This window comes from Megachile rotundata, chromosome 5 (assembly GCF_050947335.1).
Source record: "Megachile rotundata isolate GNS110a chromosome 5, iyMegRotu1, whole genome shotgun sequence".
NCBI lineage: Eukaryota > Metazoa > Arthropoda > Insecta > Hymenoptera > Megachilidae > Megachile > Megachile rotundata.
The window spans coordinates 20,597,627-20,610,458 of NC_134987.1; the positions used below are offsets into that span (position 1 = coordinate 20,597,627).

Consider the following 12,832-nt stretch of genomic DNA (forward strand, 5'->3'; position numbering starts at 1 on the left):
ACAAATCGTCGAGACAGAACGAGAAACGTTTAGAGAAAGATTGAAAGGCACGCGGCAGTTACGATGGAGATATCGTTCGTAGTTGGAAAACGCGATCGTCGACGGGGAACGGAACAATCTGGAGCGTAATTTCTAAATCGCGAGGAGAAAAAACGATCTTTGATTCGTCGACTGTCGCGCACCAGATTACAAAAGACGTAAAAGGTAGAAGGCGAAAGGTAGCGGCGTTCGTTCCAGCTGGGGTCCACGGCTAATGGCGTATTGTAGAGGTATATAATATAATGGCAGTTAGCACCCTACTGCGGTCTGTAGTGGGTGTGTTGTGACATCGAGACCGGAACAAACAAACATCGTGTCCATTTTGGAAGGGTCCGGGACAAAGTGTCGGTGACCAGTGCCGAGACGACGGCAAGCTTGCGGGACGCGCGAGCCTCTTGCTCTCGACGACTCGCTGTTGCGAGATCGAGAGCCAGTAGGGTGCCGTTAAATAGGAGAACGATGCACTCCCACGATCGACGCGATCCCATTTTTCTCCCCCTTAACCGTGCTCCGTTCGGCTTTCTTCCGCGACATTACCTCCTCTTTCCTTCGGTCCGTTGAATCTTTCGGCCCGCACTCGCCGTTCTCGACGCGATTCCAAACGAAACGTCGATTCTCGAATCGTCGAAAAAATTTGCTAAACCCGTTTGCGAACTAACGGACTAACGGAAAGTCCGGAGGACCGAAAAGCGAGAAGGGACGGAAAACCGCTTCGAAGAATCCAACCGTCGCGTCCGTGACCTCGGTGCTCCCGATGACCGGGCACAAGCACGGATTCCCGAGTTTTTCTTCGAACGAGGCGCGTGGCTCGTGTTCCCAGGCCCTGGAGTCGAATCTAGCCCGAATACGGGTTTGTTCTAGAATCCACGAACGAAATCAAGTTTCCTCTGCGGGCCCGTACGATCCCACGAAACGCGAACAGACGACAAACGAGTTGTCGCGTACGGGACGGCCGGTCTCGAAAAACCACGGGAACTCGTTTTCTCTTAGCCAGTTTCCGTTTTGGTGACCCGCGTTACCTAGGAAGACAAACGCATCATCGATATTCCTGTTGGCCGAGTACGTAGTTCCAACCGTCGAAACGATGCGACTCGCGATCGAAAGGATCGAGAGCAAGACGAACGGCGAATGGCGTAACGAAACACCTTGCGGCGGTGGTAAAGCGTGGGCGAGACAAGTGGCGAAACGGCCGGTGGTTAAAAGCGAGCGAAACCGGCTGCGGTGGCAAACGCAGCCCCGAGCGGGAACCGAAACCCTGCCGGTGTCGTGGATGGGTCCGAGTACCACTTTACCGAGCAGCATGTGTTCCTGTCTCGGATTTCACGTTCTCTCCTCTCCTCGCCCGTTTCGGCCGAGTCGACGCGATACGCTTTTTGGCCGTCGACCCTCTCTACTCTGTACACTGTACCGGATCGAATCCGATGCTCGCGATTTTGTCGCGTGGAACAACGCGCTCGAGAATCGTTAGCTCTTCTTCGTCCTATTTCTTCTCGTCTAACGGCGAAATTTCGAAACGAGCAAGTTTAAACGTTACCGCGAGCGGAAAGTTTTGTTCGTCCGTATCGAACGCTAGATCGATCTACGCGAGTGACGCTTCGAACGTTCCCCGAGACTGGAAAGATGCGGTCTCACGGGTATTTGGCCGTCTCCCCCCTCTCGTCGACCCGTCTCGAGTTCGAAAAGTCGAGAATATAAATCACGATATTAGCCGTAGGATCACGGTCCCCGAGGAAAAACGACCCCGCGAACGTCTACTCCGTTACCGACGAAGCTACGACCGTCCGTTTTTTCTCACAATTATCGAAACCGAAGGCTCGAAAAAAAACTGGACCGTACTAAAGGGAACTAAAAGGAAAAAGAACGAGTTCGAAGTCGAACGCGAGTCGTTGCCTCGGAACGAGGGAAATTAATCGACGACTTTTTGAACGGCGATCGCGTAATATGCATAAGCGAACGCGTAAACGCAGGCATAAACACGGAGAATGGGTGGTATAGAACGAAAGAACGGTCACCCCCGTGAAAGCCTCCCTCGGTTTGGAGGGACGGAGGAGCCTGTGGTCGCGCAGCTGTCCCATGTCCAGATGTCCGGTTTTCGGCCACGGGACGACGACTCACTGTGAGAAAACCAATCCTCGGTTCTCGGCTCCCTTCTTTCGTTGCCTCTTTTCTTTGTCTTCGTTCACCCTCCTTCCTTCTTCGAGCCGTGTTCCCTCTTTCTCGTTCCGTTTCCTCGACGGATCCCCAACGCACATTAATTACCCCGCTCGAAGACTATCCTTCTGGATTATCCGAAATTTAATACGCCACCGTGCACCCCGCTGCGTTTCATCGCGTTTCACCGCAGAACGTTTGTTTCGCACGCGATCGAGACTCGATTTTCCCGCTGACAACTTTCTTCCTTACCGATATACAAGTGACTCGAATTCGATCGTGTTTCGTTGCCGGTCTTCCCGTTCGCGTTCGCCGTTCGGTTTCGAGCTTGCCGCTCGATGGAATAATTTACTCGTTGAAAGAACTCTTATCGACCCGAGTTCTTTTTTTCGATTCGGATAACGAGTCACGCTGACTAGAGAAAAATCTGAAACGCGTCCACCCGGACCGTTCTTCTTCTCGTTTTTTTTTTCTCCTTCGGTTCCCTCTTCTCGCTTCGCTCTTCCACTCCCTACTTTTCCGAGACTATCAACGACCATCGCGGTAAACTTAAAGACGGTAAAGTCCGACTACCAGTTTAGAAACACGAGCGATATCAATTTTATCGATGTCATAATTCAGTTGCTTATCTCGACGCAGCCGCGCCACTACGAACGCCGGTAAGTACGGGGTGTCGATAAAGTTCCAGACAGCGAGATACGAAGCTCGTATGCGAGTAAAAACCGAACTGGCAGCCGCTTCGGAGCTCTGTCCAGATTACCACACGGATCCGTTTCGGTTTTATGCTCGTACGAAAATTAACTTAAAAACGCTCGAAAGCAGACGGTCGAAGCGCGACAAAGAAACGACGAACCCTCGGAGAAGAACGGGTCCGGCTGTAAATGCGTGGCCGTCGAAGGTGTTCGGTAGGAGTGGTCGACTATTATTAATAAAGCGTGCATTAAAAGAAAGATACGGACTCGAGAACACGGACAATAGGTACGGGGGTGGCGCGGAAGCGTTCTCCGGCGCAAGGAGAACGATCGTCGTAAATCACCGAAGAGCGGCTTTCGAAGGATTCTTCTTTTTTTCGCGGCCGCGAGTTCTCCTTCGAATTCGTCCGCTCCGGCAAGTTGGAAGGCAACGCGTTTCCCTCGGAACGACCGGTCGACTATTAATTAGGGTACGTGACGCGGCATAATTAGGCGGTGCGTAATCAGATCGTCGAATAGAATTGATATACGTCTAGTTACGCCTAACGATCCCCTTGGTGACAATGCATTAAGACGTCGCGCGTCACGAAGCTACCTCGCAACGTCGTTGTTCGCTTCGTACCGCGATCGCAACCACGCGTCTAGCGATTTTCGATTTCTCGTTCGTTTCGGTCCGAGGAGAGCCCGGAAGACGAAGAGCAGCGACGCGAATTGGCAATTCGAAGGGCACTTACCACCCGGGCCAATTCTCGCGCTGATTAGTAATATTGTGGCCTGATGAGCCGAGGGCTCGAGCCGTCGCGACGGTCGAGTAGGAGATGAGACCGTAACCTCGTTACCGACCCGTGGGCGACTACCCCAACTATAACGCTATCCTCGGAACCATAAAGTAGCGCGAGACGAACGCGTCAAGGCGAACGAACGAACGCACAAAGAGGGACGAACGGATAGGCGCGTGGATAGTCGAGAGATTCGTCCCCCGCGAACTTGCACGACCCTTTGGGATCGAAATACGCGATCGAATTACGTAATAACCGGTTGCTCCACGACTCTGTTCGGTCGGAGGGAAAGTAGACGCGTAAACGCGAACAGCGGAAATGTTTGCTCGTTGGCAGAGGCTCATGCGTTTTTCGAGGGGCGTTCGTTAGCGGTTCGCGGTCGAGCGGGCACGGATACGGGTGCGCGTGCTTCGCACCCCATTCTCGGCATTGGAATCGTAGCATCGTCCCGTCATTGTCGAGGTAGGCGAACGCGACCGACACCGTGGGCGGTGCGTGATTTCAGGGAGAAAGGTCACCGCGAGAAATCGTCACGATCGTTGGATCGGAAAATAATGACCGGTGCGAGCGACTGCTCTATTCAATGACCGTGGAAGAGGGAGCGGGTACAAGGGTTGCCATTGCGGTACGCCACCGCGCCATCGGTTACGGAAGAGGTAGAAAAGGACGGGTGGTTAGCGCGTGGGGTGAGCCGCGACAATGCTCTAATCAAATGTCACGAATCAGCGCCATTATGCGCATCTGCGGTATGAATTCGTAAATACGCCTCGAGGCGTTCGCCTTTGCTCCCCGGTGAATATCCATCGAGAGATTTCCACGGGAATCGTGGCTGTTCTCGCCCCATCGAATCCACCGTCGAAACGTCGATACCGATATCGACTCGCTGCTGATCGCGAACTTCTCCGCTTCATCTTTTCTTAAGATATTTACCTATCTATCGTCGCGTTAATAATTGCGTTAAAATAAACAAAATAAATACGCAAGTATCGCCATCTTTGAATCGATTATACAATTACTGAAATGTAGTATATTCCCCAATATGACAAGATACCGAGTTACTCTAATAAGCATGTACGATAGTCGCGCTATTTATAGCCACGATAAAGACCTTAACGTTTCGCTTGTACCTTGCGATAGACTTTGGTTCGTCTATGGCGCTGCTTCAAAGATTCTCGAAAACGATTCGTGACGCGCGTAAATAACGAAAACGAGCGTAACGGACCGTGCGCAAGAGGAAATTTTCATCCGAGTCGTTATCTGTTTCTCGCGCAAAAAAAAATGATGGCGTTAAAGTTACGCGAAGTTAGCATCTTTTTCCGGCGTTCGCGTGGAAAAGAACACGAAGCGGAGTCGGAGAATGGCAACGTCGATCGTCCGAGCGCGAGAGTTTGTCTGTGGTCGGTGCCTCGTAAATCCCCTACGAAAACTCGAAAGCCGCGACGTATCGCCGCGACGAAACGATGCGGCAGGGAGGGAGGAAAAAAAAGAAAGCGTTTCGACATACCGGCGTAGAACTTTTCCGTTTTCGCAGAGACGTCGAGCGAAAATAATGCCGCGTTCTAATCCCGAAAGCGGGAATCCGATTCGCGCGGCGAAACCGAGTTCCATGTAGCGAGACTCGACTTCGTAGGGAGAGAGAAAAAAAAGCCCTTACGAAACGAATCCAAACGGTACGAACACGAAAATAGAGTCCCGACAACCACGCTGGCGCTCCGAAAATTCGAAACGGAACGCGTTTCGATCTCTCCTCCTACTTTTATTCTCGGCTAGAAATTTCGCGCGGTACGGTAACGAAAATGTCCCGGTTATTTTTACGATGGCTTTTTAACATAGCGACAACCGGACAAATAAGGAAATCGAAATATGCAGGGGAATCGATAACGACGCAGAAAAGGCGCGAAGAACGTTAAGGACGACGCAGAAATAGATACCGGTTGCATCGCGCCCGATACGAACATAAATACGCTGTACGAGCGTGTGGAATAAAAGCGCCGTTACCGATTTTTCGTTCCACTCTTCCAGCGTATCGGAAGACCTTACGACCCGTTTCGATAACCTAAAAGTCAAGGGTACTCGTTCGCGCCAAAGTCCCGAGGCTTCGATAATCTTCGGCAACGGAGAGGGCAGACGCCGGCTGAGAGAAAACGAGACGATCGAGCGCGCCGCGACGCTGCACGAAAGAATAATCAAGAGAGTTTTTGAAATTTGAAAACCCGAAGAAGCGCGCGGTCTTCCCTGTGGTTTTGCTTGAACGAAGCGTGCGGGGCACGCGCGCGAATACGACCGTTCAAAAACGAACCACCCGTTGCATTATCCGCTTCGTGGTCGTCGTGTTCTTTTGATCTACCCCATAATTAATCCGCGGAGGTAACCGGAGACGCGTATGGGCGCACCGGGACCCACGGGGCCGGCTCATTCATCGACGAAACTCTGGACCGAGTCATTGAAAGGGTATCAACGGAGAAACGGAGAACGGGAGAACGAGCGAGCGACGAAAGGAGAAGAGGGGAAGCGCTGATTAACATTTTCATCAGAGCCGAGTCACGTGCCGCGCGTTTTGTGTATCTAACCGTAATGATCGCTGCGACGACGCGACGACAAAATATCTAATCGCGGGAAATAACCGTTCGCCATAAATCCGTCGACGGAAAAACCCGATCGCCTCGCGAACCGATTCGTAAATCGGCGCCAGCGCGTCCCTCGGAATCGAGAGCCGTCGCCGCGCTTAATGGAGTGGCGCGTAATTTCGTATTCGCGAGGATCATTAACGCGCCAGCTGCTTCCCTCTCTTTTCGACGCGTTCCTCGAACGCGTTCGTTCCAACTTTTGCGACGAAACGTGGAACGATAATCTTCGATGCCATCTGCCGAGCATCGCGTCGATACGAGCCTCTTAACAGCCGTTCTCGCGTTCGCTCGTTGGCTCGCGGCTCGAAGAAGGTCGTTTGTCGGATCGCGATCGACGCATCCGCCACGGAGATATTTGCATCGGTCGCAGCTGCAGCCGACCGGTAATTTCGACTTTTTTACGAGGGAGGTCAAAGCGCGACCTGCCTCCTTTACCTGCCGTTGCCAGCCGATCTCGTACGCCCAAACTTGTCCCCCTCTCTCGCTCTCTCTACGATCATCGATCCCCTCGTTAGGAAACTTGGAAGCTGAAAACGAGTCGTGCGACGACGAACTTTGACGCTCGCCGAGCGAGTTTAATCGTCGCGCGAGAAAGAAATCGAGCCTTCGTTCGCGGAGAGTGCGAGCCGTTGCGCAACGGAGGAGAAAAGGTCGAGCGTACGCGACGCGTCGTAAATGAACGCGAGATTAGCGCGAAAACATACGTACGATTACGCGATATTTCGTCGGCTCGCATTCTCGACCTCGTCTCGCTCGTTATCCGCTTGACCCGTACGCGTTATCTTCCTTTCTCTTCGCCGCTCGTCCTTGCCGATTAGCTTTTGCCGAAATTTGTTTACCGAACGCGGTCGAGTCACTCGAATCGTTCTTATTTTTCTTGTCGACCGGAGTAAACGGTCACGGTTTTCTCGGTGGCGAACGCTCGATCTCGACCGAATCGACTCGCTTCGCAAAATCGAGGCAGCTCGTTGCGTAAGCGTCACGCGTTTTCGGTTCCGTAACGTCGTTTCGCTGGAATATTTGTCGCGAGGGGAGAACCGGCAAGTCCGTCGGTGTAGGTGGCGGTGAAAAGTGGAAAGGGCCCGAGGAGCAGGAGGTTCGACGAGAAAAATCTCGAGTTTCCAGTTCGGGAAACGGTCGCGGCGCACGTGTTTCTAGCGTTATCATCGGCTAGTAAATTGTGCCGAGACAGCTTAGAATCCCCTTGACCCGCGTGACTCGATGAAAAACATCTGTCGCCGCTGGTGCGCCGAGAGCCGTTCGTCCTCGCGTAAAAAAAGAGCAGCTATACGTTCGACCGGCTTCGCGATTCGGACGAAACGGCACGGAACGAGCTTGGAATCGCGAACGACGAACGGAGCGGAAGGTAAGACGGTAGGCCAAGCGAACGGGTCGAACGGGTCGAAAAGGGCGAGAGAAAGAGAGGCGAAGGGAGAGAAACTGGCAGAAGAGCGTAAAGAGGAAAGGAGGGAAGAAGAGAAAGGGGAGAGACAGAGCACGCCTAAAATAGGGAGCAATAAATTGTCCACTATCTTCGCTGGGTTAAACACATTAAAGCGTCTTGAGATAAGGCTGGCTGGCGGCCCGTTTGTTCACGGGGTTCCTGCCGACCGGCATGAAGGACTGCAACGCGTTATCCGTGCCAGGAAAAGAGAGGAGAACAGAGTGCGAGGGAGTCGCTGCTCCTCGCAGGGGGCTCCTACCGGATCGCGGGGGATGAGCGGAAATTTTTCGTTACCCTTTTCGCGACGCTCCGTTCGAGGAATCTGGAGGGAAAATCCGAAGCGATTCGAACGTTCGCTTCGGAAGCGAAAACGCGAACCGGCAGGGTAATTCGAGGGTAATTTGTCCGGTGTTCGAGGGGTTAAGTCGAAGTTCGCGAGAATAATGGAAGCGACAGACGGCGCCGGTTTAAGAGAGCCTCGTCGAAGAAGAAGGAACTCGGTTCCCTCTCGAATTTGCAATTACTCCGCAATTAAGAAACGATTATTTTGCATAGACGAGAGCGTGCTTCGGGCTGGAAGCGCGAATCGCACCGCGTGTCACCGAGAACTTACGCCCGACTAATATTTTAACGAGCCTCGTAAACCGATTCCGAGAGCGAGTCGAGAATCTCTCGCCTCTCTCCGCGGCCCGTCGTCCTCCCCGGCCAAACACACCCTCCGACTCGCCGAGAGTAAGCCGTTCGAGGAAAAACGTACTTTGCATATTCACCCCGCCGCCTAATATCTTCGAAGTGATTAAGCCTTCGAAAGCCTAAACGTCGCGTCGCACCGGCTGGATCGTCCAACCTTTCCGTCGACGTTCGCGCTCTTAAGCTTCGAAAGCGCGTCGCGACTTTGACGCGTGACTCGTTCACCGAGCCCTCTCGCACTTTTATTCCCCAAAACGGCTTTTCCCCGAAGGGACGCGGCTTCTACTTTCCGTTCCACCCCGTAACTTTTCTCGTCCAGATATTAACGTCGCATTTTTTACCGCTTCCGCGAACGGAGGGTACTCGTCGCGAAAATACGGCAAACTCCGCGAAACCGTCGCTCCTCAAAGACCGCCACGGGACGTTGCTCCTCGCGTTTTTTCGCCTGATCGCTGATTCTCGGAAACCGGCGCCTCCGTCGTCGACGACCGGTTAACTTTGTTCCGCGACGGTTTCAGCGGAATCTCGGGAGTCGAGTCGAATCGTACGGAACGACTCGAAGGATGTTCGAGAACGGGACTCGATTCGACGGAGCAGGATCTATCCGGTCGTCGAGAGAGTATCGTCGTTATTCTAAGAGAACTCGGCGCGACTCGGAGGTTGGACGCCAAGACGAATCAATTACGCTGCGAGCACGTACAACCGTTACGACTGGCTGTAAACGTGACTCGCGAAGCGCTCGTGACAGATACGGAGCAACTGGCACGTTCTAGCACGGATCCGGTACGCGAACGCGCTTCGCCGTCGTCGTCGCAGTTGTCTCGCTCGTTGCCACCCTCGAAACGTTTCGCCTCGTTAATTGGCGTCGATAGACTATTCGCGACCACCGAGTTACCCCGCAAATTTTCGCCTTCTTCTTTTTAATTCGAAGCCGCTAAACCGCACCGTGGTGCCACACTTTCCGTCGAAAGCGAGATCGCGAGGATAACGATATCTCGAAGCAATTTAAAAGAATCGATAGCCGCGGTATCGAGAGGGTGGGGGACACGAAAGAAAAAGGTGCGCGGAGAAATGGACGAGCAAAGAGGAGAGAAGAAAGAAAGAAAAGAAAGGAAAGGAAAGGAAGGAAAGAAGCACTCTCGACGGCTCGGTCGAAACGCGGTCGGTACCGGGAGGAAGAGTCGGCCGGGGGGTTACCGCTAAAGAGGCAATTACGAGACTCCTCGGTAGAAGATGCTCGTAAAAGTTAGAGCGAACGAACGAACGAGAGGAGGTCTTTAGGAAGAGAAGAAAGCCGAGACTGGATGAGACGAGACGAGACGAGATGGGACGAGAATAGAAGAGAGTCGAGAGAGCAAGGGAAAAGGCAAAAGAGACAGGCACGATAAAGGCGAGACCGATCGAGGCCTCTCGGAGATTTTGGCCCGAGGCGGCGTGTCATCGGTTCGCTCTTCTCGTCTTCACTCGGCTGAACCGTGCCGAATTCACGGACGCGAGACTTCCACGCAACCCCTCTTTCCCCCTTCTCCTGTTTCGAACCAATCGAGATCGCATCCGAGCCTGACCGATCGCGTCGACTTCGACATTTTTTGACGCTTCGACATCCCGACGATTCTCCGACGAGAAGATCGAAAAGACGCTTCGCGAACAGATCGCGAAAACGAGTTTCGACATTTCGAACTAGCAGTCGCCTGCTCGATGCGACCGAAATTTTCGCGACGGTCCTTTTCGGTCAGGGGAGCGGACGCCAATCTCGAAGCAAGGGTGGTCGACCAAGGGTAGATTGATCCGTGGTCATCCTACGATTCTCTCGATACTCTCTCGACTCAGTTTCTTCTTCTCTCTCGTATTCTTACCCTCGCTCTCGAGCTCCCTTTCTCTCATTTTTCTCCGCCACCCTACGGCCTCGTGACCCTCCGGCCACGGACCTTCCGTCTCGCAGAGTACGCCGCGTATACGCGCTTCGAACCACTCTAGCTCCTTCGGCTCCCGTTCCATGTACCGACCAACCACCGGTCCACCCACTTCATTACGGCATCCCGACGAGAACGACGATGACAACGAGAACGCTGCGACTACGTCTACGACCACTATTCCCCCGAAACTTTCCCTTCGACTGCGCCCTTAAGTGAAATCCTGGCATCAATCTTGCTAACGACCTAGGATTAACGCTAATTTGTCGACCGCGCGATATTACCGAATCGCCGAGATATCTCTGCCGACTCTCCGCCCTCGGCCCCTCTGCTCACGCTTCTTCTCCTCTGTTCTCCTTCCGACTCCTTCCGTCACGCCGACACGACCTTTCAAATTTTTCGCCGACTCCCATTTTTATTCTATAGGTTGTCGCTTTTAAGACGGCCATCAGAATATCTCGACGCGGTATTTATCGTACGAAATTTTTACATAATACAAATTTCAGAACAAATTTAAGAAGATAGAATCGGTATCCAATCGTAATTGAATACAATCACCATTGTACACGTTTTGTAGATGTGAATTATTACTATATTCTGTTGGACGAATGTCCATAAAATGACAATGATAGGTTTCCCGAATACTGTATCGAACGAATAACACGCTTCCTTCCGTTTTTCGAAAAGAGCACGTCCGAGCAGTGGGTTCGCGGTCGTCGAGAGCGTTACCCGCATGTTCGATCTCGTTCAAGATCTTTCGTTCGGTGACACGTAGCCCCGAAGAGAGTTCCACTCGAGCTTGCTGATGACGCGGATTACGACAATGAGTTTTCGATGCTCACCTGGCTTTCTCGACGAGAGCAGCGAACGTCGCTCGTGACATCGCTCGCCCCTCGAGTTCTGTCGCTCGCGCCAAAGTCGATCGGCAGTTCCTGTTCCTGCGGGACGCGAAAGGCTTTAAACTCCTCTTTTCTTCGACGAGTCGAGTGCCTGGCAAAATTTCCAAATTTACGTGCATATATCACGGTCCTCGAAATTTTCACGCTCGTCGTCGAACGAAGCATCGATCTTGCACGACCTCCGCGTTAAAAGATTCGCTTTTCGTCAGAGTCAAAAATCGATCGACCGAAAGGGTTCGGTCGCGTCCGCAACCTTATCGTCGCTCGACGACGTTAATGGAATCGTCTCGCACTGCCGCTTTTCGACGTTCGTCCGTTTTCCATCCACGAGAGAGAAATTTCTCGTCGCGTTTCCGACCAGGACGACGCGACGGCAGAAACGGCACGTTCCGATTCCGATATACGCGCATATAAGAGCGGTGAATAGTCGAGATCCGTTAGGCATTTCCATGCCGGAGATATCATTGATCGCGTATCGGTTTGACGCGCGACGCAGATAGCGACCGGCAATACTCTCCGTCGAGTCGCCTTTCTATCGATGTCGACGCCGTGATTCCACTCGGTTCGATTCACGGTTCGAGCTTCTTTCCCTTTCCACGTCCGTTCACGGATAAACGATCGTGACAAGTTCGGTTTTCAGGATTTTGCGTCGATCGAAAATCGTACGCGGTTCGCGATCGATTAGGCGACGCGTACGAATACGGGCGTGTACGGTGACCGGAGAATCGTCGTTACGATGCTCCCCTTGCAATTCCGTCGCTTCGATCGTATTGCGATACACGAGTTACGGCAACGATCGGTGCTCGTGACAGATGGAAGGGACGTAACGCGTAAGTAAAGGCCGTGGCGTGGCGTGGCGGCACGGTGCCGCGCGACGGCTATTTCTGAATCTTTAGTCGGTTTACAAGTAGCGGGGTCACGGGCCGGCCCATAAAGAAGCATGACTTACATTGCTGCTATGTGGGCGCGCACCGCGAAACTCTCCCATCTATCTCCGGAGTCGGGCCAACCCCGCGTCTCGGCATGCACCCGAGCGAACCTCGGAGAACCGGCGAAAATGGAGAAACGACGGAGAGAAAGAACCGGCGAACGAGACTTCGAAACAGGATCGCGTCCAAACGATTCCGGCCAGTCCTTAACGACCTACCGACCTCCAGAACCGCTCCTTCCTCTTTACGATCGCATTCGCTCGATTTTCCCGGTCGTTTCGCCGATCGTCGACGCCAATTCCTAATTAATTTCTCTTCTATCGAAAAATTCGCTGCACGCGTCTCTAGAGTCGCGAGTCTGCCGAGACGGCGACGAGAAAGAAGAAGACGCGACGAAAAGCGAAACAGCGGAGCGGGAGGAGGCGAATCGGAAACGATAAAAGAGAAGAGAGGCGTCTAAGTTGGATGTCTGTTTCGCGGACAGACAGGGTATTCTATCTCGAGTTTCGCAGCCACGCTGTCTAGAGAGCAAGAGAATCGAGAGAGAGGGAGGAAGAGTGGAGGAATCTGTTCTGGTTACGCGAACGGTACAACTATAAGGAAGAACCTCTTAATCGGGGACCCGGACCTCTACAGGGCACGGAGGTCTAACCCCCGTTGCTCTCGGGC

At 53.0% G+C, this 12,832-nt stretch overlaps 1 long non-coding RNA gene across 1 annotated transcript in view; it reads left to right on the top strand.

The window, feature by feature from the left end:
• Positions 1 to 1,456: 1,456 nt before the first annotated feature.
• The window catches only part of LOC105662488 (uncharacterized), a 32,730-nt gene continuing 21,354 nt past the window's right edge, over positions 1,457 to 12,832 (top strand). Inside the window, exon 1 of the long non-coding RNA XR_001096011.2 lies at positions 1,457 to 7,654. This is a non-coding gene — a long non-coding RNA (uncharacterized LOC105662488). The remainder of the gene's footprint in view (positions 7,655 to 12,832) is intronic.